The 11,070-nt window shown below is 37.9% G+C and overlaps 1 pseudogene; it reads left to right on the forward strand.

The window, feature by feature from the left end:
- Positions 1–314: 314 nt before the first annotated feature.
- LOC102818901 lies at positions 315–1,901 on the forward strand (annotated as a pseudogene).
- The last annotated feature ends 9,169 nt before the right edge of the window (positions 1,902–11,070 follow it).

Below are 11,070 nucleotides of genomic sequence, written 5' to 3' on the forward strand. Positions count from 1 at the left end.
TGTATAAATGGACTTCACCAGATGTAATACACAGGAATCAAATAGACTACATCTACGAACAGAACGATGGATAACTTCCAAATCATCAATCAAAGCAAGGCCAGGGGCAGACTGTGGAACAGACAATCAGTTGCTCATATGCAAGTTCAGACTAAAGCTAAAGAAAATTAAAACAAGTTCATAAGAGCTAAAATATGATCATGAATATATCCCATCTGAATTTAGATACCATCTCAAAAACAGATTTGATGCATTAGACACTAATGACTGAAGACAAGAGAGTTGTGGGATGGCATCAAGACTATGAAATATCTCACAGGAAGTTCAATGCTCCCAGGCACGGCTGTTTGGGCTTCCTGCCTCAGAAGCGCAGCAGCTGGCACCCGTAAGATGAAGAGCTTCCCCAAGGATGACACCTCCAAGCTTGTCCTCCTCACAGCCTTTCTGGGCTCTAAGGCTGGCATGACCCACCTCATACACAACGTCCACAGGCCAGGGTCCACGGTGAACAAGAAGGAAGTGATAGAGGCTGTGACCATTGTGGAGACACCCCACGGTGGTGGTCGGCATTGTGGGCTATGTAGAAACACCTCAAGGTCTCCGGACCTTCAAGACTGTCTTTTTTTTTTATGTTTTGTTGTGAATTATGTGATAGTTTACATGGGAGAACATTAGTTTTACATTCATCCTATCACATATCATTTCATTGCCATGGTTACAATCCCTTCCATGCATCATCAACCAACCAAAGAGTGTACACTACAAGCCTGCCCCCGGTCATCAGCACACAGTCCCTCTCTCTCTCTCTGTGTCTAAAGTCCCCAACAGCTCCATCTCTCCACGTCATCGTAAGACTGTCTTTGCTGAGCACATTAACAATGAATGTAAGTGGCGTTTCTATAAGAACTGGCATAAATCGAAGAGGAAGACTTTCACCAAGTACTGCAAGAAGTGGCAGGACGATGATGGCAAGAAGCAGATGGAGAAAGACTTCAGCAGCATGAAGTACTGCCAGGTCATCCGCATCGTAGCCCACATCCAGAGGCGCCTGTTTCCCCGGCGCCAGAAGAAGGCCCACCTGACGGAGATGCAAGTGAATGGAAGCACAGTGTCTGAGAAGCTGGGCTGGGCCCTGAAGAAGCTGGAGCAGCAGGTGTCTGTGAACCAGGTGTTCGGGCAGGACGAGATGATTGATGTCATCGGGGTAACCAAGGGCAAGGGCTACAAAGGGGTCACCAGCCACTGGCACACCAAGAAGCTACCCCACAAGACTCACCAAGGCCTGCCAAAGTTGCCTGTATTGGACATTCTGCCTGCGTTGTCTTCTCTGTGGTGCGTGCTGGGCAGAAGGGCTACCACCACCACACTGAGATCAACAAGATCTACAAGATTGGCCAGGGCTACCTTATAAAGGAGTCCTGGTGTGATGCTGTGGGTTAGTGTGCTGGACTGCAAAGTCGTTTGAATCACAAGGTGAGAGGTTCAAGCTCACCAGTCACTCCTTGGAAACCCTATACAGGGTTGCTATGGGTCGGAATCGACTCGACAGCACTCTACAACAACAACAACAACAACTTATCAAGGATGACAAACTTATCAAGAACAATGTCTCCACTGATTATGATCTTTGACAAGAGCATCAACCCTCTGGGTGGTTTTTGTCCACTATGGTGGGGTGACCAAGGACTTTGTCATGCTGAAAGACATTGTGGTGGGGACCAAGAAGTGAGTGCTCACTCTGTGCAAGTCCTTGCTGGTACAGAACAAACGTCAGGCACTAGAGAAGATTGACCTCAAGTTCATCAACACCACCTCCAAGTTTGGCCATGGCTGCTTCCAGATGGTAGAGGTTCATGTGACCTCTTAAGAAAGACTCAATTGCAAAGGTAGAAGGAACTTAAAGTGGACAGCTGGTGAAATCTCAATTAAAAACTATTTTCCAGCGGCAAAAAAAAAAAGAACATCATCATACAGGAAGAAGGCAAAAGTTCACTAAAACAACATGAAAGAAAGAAAAGATCGAAATGAATGTCAGAAGAGATTCTGAAACTTGCTCTTGAGTCTAGAGAAGCAAAGGTGAATGGAAGAAATGATGAAGTAAAATTACTGAACAGAAAATTTTAAAGGGCAGTTCATGAAGACAAAGCAAAGTGTTATAATGAAATGTGCAAAGAAAGACCTGATGTTAGAAACCCAAAGAGAAGAGTACACTCAACATTTCAAAAGCTAGAAGCCTTGACTTGCAATATTAAAGGACTTCATGGGGAAAATATTGAATGCTACAGAAAGCATTAAAAGATGATTTTTTGCAATACACAGAAGAACTGTACCAACTCCCCCACACACAAAAAAAGTTGATGTTCAGTCGTTTGAAGTGGTAGCATATGATTAAGAAGCAATGGAAAAGGCGCAAGCTGCACTGAAGCAAGGCAAACTACAAGGCCTCAGGAATAGATGGAATACAAATTGAAGTCTTTCAGTCAATTGATATAGCACTGGAGGCTCTCATTCATCTATGCCAACAAATTTGAAAGACAGCTACCTGAACAACCAATTGGAAGAGATACGTATTTGTGCTCATTCCAATTAAGGTGACCCAACAAAATGTGGATATCATCATAAAATATCATTAACCACTCATGCAAGGAAAAAAAAAATTTGAAACTTTTTATTGTGAATTCAGTGAAGATTCACAGAACAGATCATCAGTTTTACATTTAACAAATCATCCACTTTGTTTCATCTCAATGGTTGCAACCCCCTCCTTGTAACTAGAGTTATTCGACTTCTTCTTTGTTGTTTTTATTAACATTCCACTCTCCTTCCCAACACTTCTGATTTTGTTCTTAGGTAAAGGCTGCCCTTTTGATCTTGAATGGTTAACTATTCCATGCTGAGCATACCTTACTAGTGTTATTGTCCACCTATTTACCTGTGTACTGCTTTCTTACTGGTAAGCCAGGTCATTTTTATAATTTTGAGTTTTATTTCACATTTCCTCCCACTATATCTAGGACTTTCTAATGAGATTCTTTCAGAGCAGTGATAGCGGGGCACCATCTAGTTCTTCTGGTCTCAGTGTTGTGGTTACTGATGTTCACATGCTCCATTAGTCCATTTGACTAATTGATTTTCATCACTCTTCTTTCTTACCTACATAGAGAGACCAATAGCTTTACTTCAGATGGATGCTCATGAGATTTTAAGATCTCAATCACTACTCACCAAAGTAGCAAATAAAATTTTGCTCAAGATAATTAAAAAATGATTGCAGCAGTATGTTTTCAGGGAGCTGTAAGAAATTCAAACTATATCCAGAAGAGGACATCAGATGGATCTTGACTGAAAGCAGAGACTAGCAGAAAGATGTTTACTTGTGCTTTATTGACTATATAATTTAACTTAATTGCTCAGAGTGAGCACTTGCTTCTTGGTCCCCACCACACAGTCTTTCACCATGCAGGCTTTCAACTGTGTGGACCATGACAAACTATGAAACCCATTGTGAACAATGGGTATTACATAAACTTAATTGTGCTCTTTAGTAACGTGTACATTGAAAAAGAGGGATATGGAATGTTTTAAAATCAGAAAAAGTGCACCACATCATTGCATCCTTTCACCATACTTATTCAATATGTACACTGAACAAATAACCTGTGAATCTGGATTTTATGAAGAAGAATGCGGTAACAGGAATGGAGGAAGACTCATTAACAACCTTCAGTATAGAGGTGACACACAACTTTGCTGCATGTGAAGAGGACTTGAAACACTTACTGATGAAGATCAAAGACTACAGTCTTCAGTTTGGATTGTACCTTAATGTAAAGAAAACAAAAATCCTCACCACTAGACCAATAAATGGCATTATGATAAACAGAAGAAAGATTTTTCATTTTGCTTGTATCCATAGTCATTGATCATGAAAGAAGCAATATCAAGAAATCAAACGGCACATTACTTTAGGCACATCTGCTGCACAGACCTTTTAAAAGTACTAAGTAGCAAAGATATAAGTTTGAGGACTAAGGTACACCTGGCCCAAATCATGGTATTTTCTGTCACCTCATATGTGTGCAAAAGCTGGTCAATGAATAAGAAAGACCATAGAAGAATTGATGCATTTGAATTATGGTGTCGGTGAATAATATTCGAAGTACCATGGACTGCCAGAAGAACAAATTTGTCTTGGAAGAAGTATGTCCAGAATGACCCTTAAAAGCCAGATGTGTTTTCAGGAGGGTCTAGTCCCTGGAAAAGGACATCATGCTTGGTACAGTGAAAGGTCAGTGAAAATGAATACAGCCAAGGAGATGAAGCTACAATGTGATGGCAGCAATCCACTCCAATATAACAATTGTGAGGCTGGTGTGGGATCAGGCAGTGTTTCATTGTGTTGTATACAGGATTGCTATGAATCCGAACCACCTTGATGGCACTTAACAATAACAACAACAATACTATTATTGTAACATTTTTCTTTGAATTGCTTTTAAAATAACTCAGGTTATTCTTAATTATATTCCTGTTGTCAGTTATTTGAATAGAATTTCAGGCCAAACCTTCTAAAAAAGTAATCCTATCTCCTTAGTTCTACAACTTTCGAAAAGAAAAGGAAAAAAAAAAAAAAAACAAGATTTCTTAAATGGTCATTTTCGCTGTTACAATGTAATTTTTAAACATCTCCTGAAATAAAGTTTTCTTGGGTGTTTGATAGAACAACAGCTTTTTTTGAGTAGGGATAACTGCAAGTATTCTCAAGTCTTTTTCCCCCTTCTCTTACTTACCTCTTCTTTTCCTGAAGATATTAAAAAGAAATTGAACTGAACTATGAAATAATGGGCAGATTTAAAAGCAACTTTGTCAGCAGCTAAGGAGATTAAGACTCTCAAAGTCATATTAACTTTTCATCACTGATTCTTACCCTGCCTACTCTTAGCTTGGGAAGGCAGAAGTAATGCATCTTCTGACAGTAGTGAAATAAATAGGCTTAATTCAGCCCCACTTAAAAACTGGGAAGGGCTGTCTCCTCACCAAGCTGAAAAGACTCTGTGGCAGGGTAGATATTCAAAAATATATTCCTTGGCTATTCCTAGCTATTCTTCTGTTACTAGTACATGTTGATATCAATTGGACTGCAATATATGACAACCGCATATGTTTTATAATAGAACTGTGCTCCATAGAGTTTTTCTGTCTGTGCTTAACCCTCCAACCTTTTGGTTAGTAGACAAGCATGTAACCATTTGCCCCACCCAGGGACACTTCTCATTGATTGATTGTTGTTGTTAACTGTCGTTGAGTTAGTTCCAACTCATAGCAATCCTGTATAGGGTTTACAAGGAAGGACTGATGGGTTTGAACCACTGACCTTGTGGTTAGCAGTCCAGTGCTTATCCTACAGCACCACAACAGGACTCTTCTCACTTATTCCTGTCCAGGATATTCCTTATTTCTTCAATATTTTTACTATCATTCATATCTGCAGAAAAATCAGAAGCATGAGCAGACACTCACATATTGAATCAAGATGGAGTCTTTTTGCCTCTACTTATGGTAATTTGTGGTAAGTTAGAGCTTGAAAGGAACCCTGCTTAAGCACTTTGCCACTAACTGAAGATCAGCAACTTAAGCCCAGAGATTACACCTAGGAAGCCCTATGGAGCAGTTCTGTTCTGTCCTATTAAGGTCACTCTGAGCCAGAATCAACTCAATGGCACATAATGGCACCATCGTTCTTGAATGAATTTAAAAGTTCTAACATTACTCTGCTACTCATTAGGAGACTAAAACATTGCGGAGATAATTGTGCCATTATTTTTTTATTTATCTACCACCATCACCACCATACTGATCGATGCCCAGAGCATTCAGATGCCTTTTGATTTGTTCCCAGTTTACATTTCTACCTTTATATCCCTCTTCTCCAAAATCACTGCCCAAAGTCACTAAGTCAATAATGAAGGCAATTTAGAGGATAAATCAATAATGGTGGACTGCTAACCTTACATGTTTGGCTGTTCAAACCTATCAACTGCTACTTGGAAATCTTATATAGGGTCTCTATGAGTTGGAATGGTACTTAGCACCACCAACAACCATAAGAAAGCACCATAAATTGTATAGCTTCTAAGAACAGAAATTTGTTGTCTCACAATTCTAAAGATAAGAAGTCTGGGGTCCAGGATGTTAGAAGGACCATGCTATCTCTCTAAAAACTCTAGGGGAATAGCTTTTTGTTGTTGTTTTATCTTCTTAGCTTCTGGTTGCCAAGTATTCCTTGGCTTGTAGCTACAGCATTACTGTCATCATCCCTCAGTGTCTGTCTGCCTGTGTCTCTTCTGTTTTAGAGGACACCAGTCACATTGGACTAGGGCACACTGTGCTATGGCATGATCTGATTTAATTTAACATCTTCAAAGATTCTATTCCACAAGAAGGTCACATTGGAGTACCTGGATTAGAACGTCAACACGTTCTTAGGTATATACAATTCAGTTCCTATAAGTGACCACGGCAGAGTCAGAATCAGGCAAGTTGCTTCCTTTATCAATCTGTGATGAATATTTGTCATACACAGGACATTATATCTTACTTCTTCTTATACAGAAAAAGACTAACAAATGACGTATACATAAATCCCAAAACCGTAGGATTTTATTTAATCAGTTTCAAAACTCCACTTGGAGATCCATGATTTCATAAAATTATATTTCAATAAAATATAACCCAAATATAATTTGTACTGTTGTATTATAAAGAAATATTTTATATATTCTTCACTATTGAGATAAAGTTGTATTAGCATGGAGTCATATTTCATAAGTGAAAATACAGTTTAATAAAATGACATTTTATGAACTTACAGCAAAACTGATTTTTAAGTGATCTTGTTTAAAGCATGCTGCATGGTCTTTGTCTTTGCCTATTCAGCACGGTGTTTTGTTTCATTGTAACATGCAATCAGATTTGGTTTTGGAGACTCATAAGCCAATGAGAAGGAAACGAAAAGATGGGCATATATTTGAACAACTCAAAACATAATATGGTTATTGGAGGTCAGATAAAGTTAGTCCAATTCAGCCATCTAACAAAGTGAGAGTGATGTAAGATCCTAAAGTTTTGTGGTTTGATCTATAATTTTGCAATTAATAATCAATCCATTATGTTTTATGATTTTATTACCTATTTCTGTGTATGCCCTAGAGATAAAAAAGACTAATAGCCATAGAGTACTAGGAATAAATTTAAATTGTAATTGTACTAATAGTTCTCAAATCTTGCTTGAATATAATGTTTTTAATTTTAAGAATCAGTTAATAGAGCAAAAGGAAAATAAATCTTGAATTCAATTTTCAACTTTGCCATCGATTAGCTGTGCACACTTGGAGAAGTTACTTTTCTGACCCTTGACTTCCTGGTCTTGCACTTCTGTTCTAACATTTTAAGGTAATCATTTTTAATTCCGTAGGCCTGCCATTATGATAACAGCAAAGAGCTGTAGGTAGTGTTTCACAAGCTGAAACTTTAAAGTAAAAACATGAGCTCTTACATATGCTTTAAAATTATTAGAGGCAAGAAGTACTTACTGGAACACAAATAAGAAGTCTGTAAGTCTTCTCCCCTGCCAGGATATACACTGTCTTCATAATGGACCCACCATTGCATGTAACAGTCAGACCTGAGAAATGTCATGCTGAAAACATGCCTGCTTTTCAGAGTACTGTATTTAGTACTCTTAGTACATTAGTAAACTAAATGCTTGGTTTACTTACGAATTAAGAGTTAATGTACTCTTTAGTGATCAGTTCCCATCCTTTTACTTTGAAATGCGAGGCTTACTGAAATTATTTATTTTTCAAAATCAAATGACAAGCCTATGAAGATCATTCAGTCAAAACAGAAAACACATTAAGGAAAAAAAGTCCAGTCTTTTGGACTTTTCATTGTTAATTCACCATAAGTATCTGATTAACTTGAAATTTTTCATTCATTTAGTACATATGTTTATATGTTCTATTTAATCCAGAAACTATTTAATCAGTGACTATTGTAGCATAGTGGATTACCAGCTGGGCTGCTAACAAAGTCAGTAGTTATAATCTACCAGCCGTTCCATGGGAAAAAGATGAGGCTTTCTGCTCCCGTAAAAATGTATAGCCTCAGAAACTCTATGCAGGGGTCACTATGAATTGGAACAGACTTGGTGGTGCACAGCAATTGTAGAATTAGGTAGACAGAGAGACACAGAGATAATCAATATTATGGCAAATAAAGTAACCTGCAGCATAACACCAAATCAACAAGTTCCACACTGTCATTTTTTTTTTTTCCAAAATAATCTTTCTTTTGTCTATCTGTTCATAAATGATGCAGCATTCCATAGATCTAGATAACAAAGAACCACGGTGTCATTGTTGATCAAAAGAAATTATTGGGCTGACATTCAAATCATTGAAGAAGTAGCTAGTCCCTGAATACATTTAGCAAACTTTTTCTCACATTCCCATGATGTCAAACTGCAAAGACCCCACCAGGAGTCATGGTGTGACATATGAAAGTGGATGAGAGAAAGTCTATTTTGAGGATACCTGGGAGACACATTGTAATTTGAGATGCTCAAACAACCAAATAAAAGATTAAGACAAAATGATGGTTTAGAATATTATTTGTCACATTGCAACAGACAATAGTTTTGTATACTATGGTGCTCCAAATATCACCTCTGCAGATATAATCCTTTGATCTAAATAATATACTTTGAGATATGCCAAACAGTTATAAAATGTTTGCCTGACTACAGAAGATATTGTTCCCTTTGAAAAAGTCGACCTCATATCCCCCAATTCTGTGCTGCCCATAGCTGTCATCTTAACTGTCACCTCAGTGGGGACAGAGAGCAGTCCCCAGAGCCACCCCATGCATTGAGGTTTTTTGTAGTTCATACAGTTTTTCAGCAGATCTGTTTTTAATACTCAAAACTCAGACTCACAGCTATCAACTCAATTCTAAGGCATAGCATACAGTTTCTGAGACTGTAGATCTTTACGTAAGCAAACAATCTCTTCTTTCACGTAGAGCTGCTTTTGATTTTGAACCACTGACCTTTTGGTTAGAAGCCCAGTATTTGGTTAGAAGTCCCCACAGCACCACCAGAGCTCCTGTTTTTAGTATTCATTATTCAAAAAACGCCTGTGCTTTTTACTACACACAATGAAGGAAGGCCTAAAAATGTATATTATTCTCCTACGGTTTTTTGTTTTTTTAACTCAGCTGTTTTACTATCTAAAACCCTAATCAATGATGTCAAAATATTCTTTTATTCATTTTTTTCTACAAATGTGACTGTTTTCTTCCCTTAATAAACTCTTTTGATTGGGTGGGTTGGCATGTGCAGACCAGAGGCTCCTTGGATCATATATGTCCTTGTTTGTTTACAAATGATCTGGTTACACTGAAAAGGATATATATATATTTTTAATGGAATTAGAGACCAGCTTTGAAAAATGTGAAGATTCCACCAAAAAATCCCATTTATGACTTCTCTGTAAGATGCCACTGTTTTCATACTCCAAAACTAATAGCTAACTAATTTACTCATTTCCAGTGCAGTTTGGTTCTTGTAAGCGTTGGGGCTTTGGGCTGTTGATCAAGAATGACAGAGCTATCATGCCATAAGTGAATATTTTTGACAAATTATTGACTAACATTTCATAAAACTTTATGTATTGATCTCAGTAGTGGTTTGAGTATCTTTAGGGATACTATAACTGACCTTTCTATCTTTTCAAACCCTACCCATTTCTAAAGCGATCTCAAAATGAGTGTTTTCTATTATCTTCTTCGTAACTAACACTAATTCAAAATTTAAGAGATAAATGTCGGGATAAGGGCTGAAAGTGAGAGGTAAAAGGTGTGATGTCTGTCCCCAAAGGCTCATAGCTCATCAGGAAAGACAGCCCCTGAAAGAATACTTACTATAAAATATTATTGGCACTATTTTTTATAGTATCATTTATAAAAAATAGCATCAATTAAGTTTTATCATGATTTACAGCCTCGGAAACCCTGTACAGGGTCGCTATGAGTCGGAACTGACTCCACAGCACATAACAACAACAACAACAGGCATAATGTAACTTTGCACTTGTCTATATTCACTATTGGCCTAGCTTCCACACTGCTCTGCTCAAACAGCTCTGCTTAAGTTCTGCACCTTTCTCCATCTTCTGAAATCCAGTAGTCGGACTTCATGACACACAATTAAGTGTTCAGGAATACTCATACTTCTCAATGTTGTCCATAGCTTGTCATGATCCACACAATCGAAAGACTTTGCATAGTCAATAAAGCACATGTAAACATCTTTCTGATATTCTCTGCTTTCAGCCAAGATCCATTGCACATCAGAAATGATATCCCTCATTCCACAGCCTCCTCTGAATCCGGGTTAAACCTCTGGAAGCTCATTGTCAATGTATACTTGCAGCAATTTCTGTAAAACCTTTAGTAAAACTTTATTCACATGGGATATCAAAGATATTGACCAATGATTTCCGCATTCCATTGGGTCACCTCTCTTAGGAATGGGCACAAATACGGATCTCTTCCAATCAGTCAGCCAGATAGTTGTTTTCCAAATTTCTTGGCAGAGATGAGTAAGTGCCTCCTGTGCCGCTTCACTTCCTTGAAATATTTCAATTTTCATTCCATAAATGCCTGGAGCCTTGTTCTTTGCCAATTCCATCAATGCACCTTGGACTTCTTCCTTCATTATCATTGGCTCTTGATGATATGCTAACTTTTGAAACGGTTGAACATCAACCATTTCCTTTTGATACAGTGACTCTGTTATTCCTTCTTCCATCTTCTTCTTCTTTTTTTTTTTTAATTTAATTGTGGATTGAGTGAAACTTTACAGGGCACATCATCAGTTTCACATTCATATAACTTGTTTCATTACATTGATTATAATCCCCTCCATATACCATCAGTTAAAAGTATTTCTCTCTATCCACTTTAGCTTTTTTTAAAAAACACACAAACAAAAAAATCAACTCAGGCATA

The sequence above is a fragment of the Chrysochloris asiatica genome, unplaced genomic scaffold (genome assembly GCF_000296735.1).
Source record: "Chrysochloris asiatica unplaced genomic scaffold, ChrAsi1.0 scaffold00099, whole genome shotgun sequence".
Taxonomy (NCBI): Eukaryota; Metazoa; Chordata; class Mammalia; order Afrosoricida; family Chrysochloridae; genus Chrysochloris; species Chrysochloris asiatica.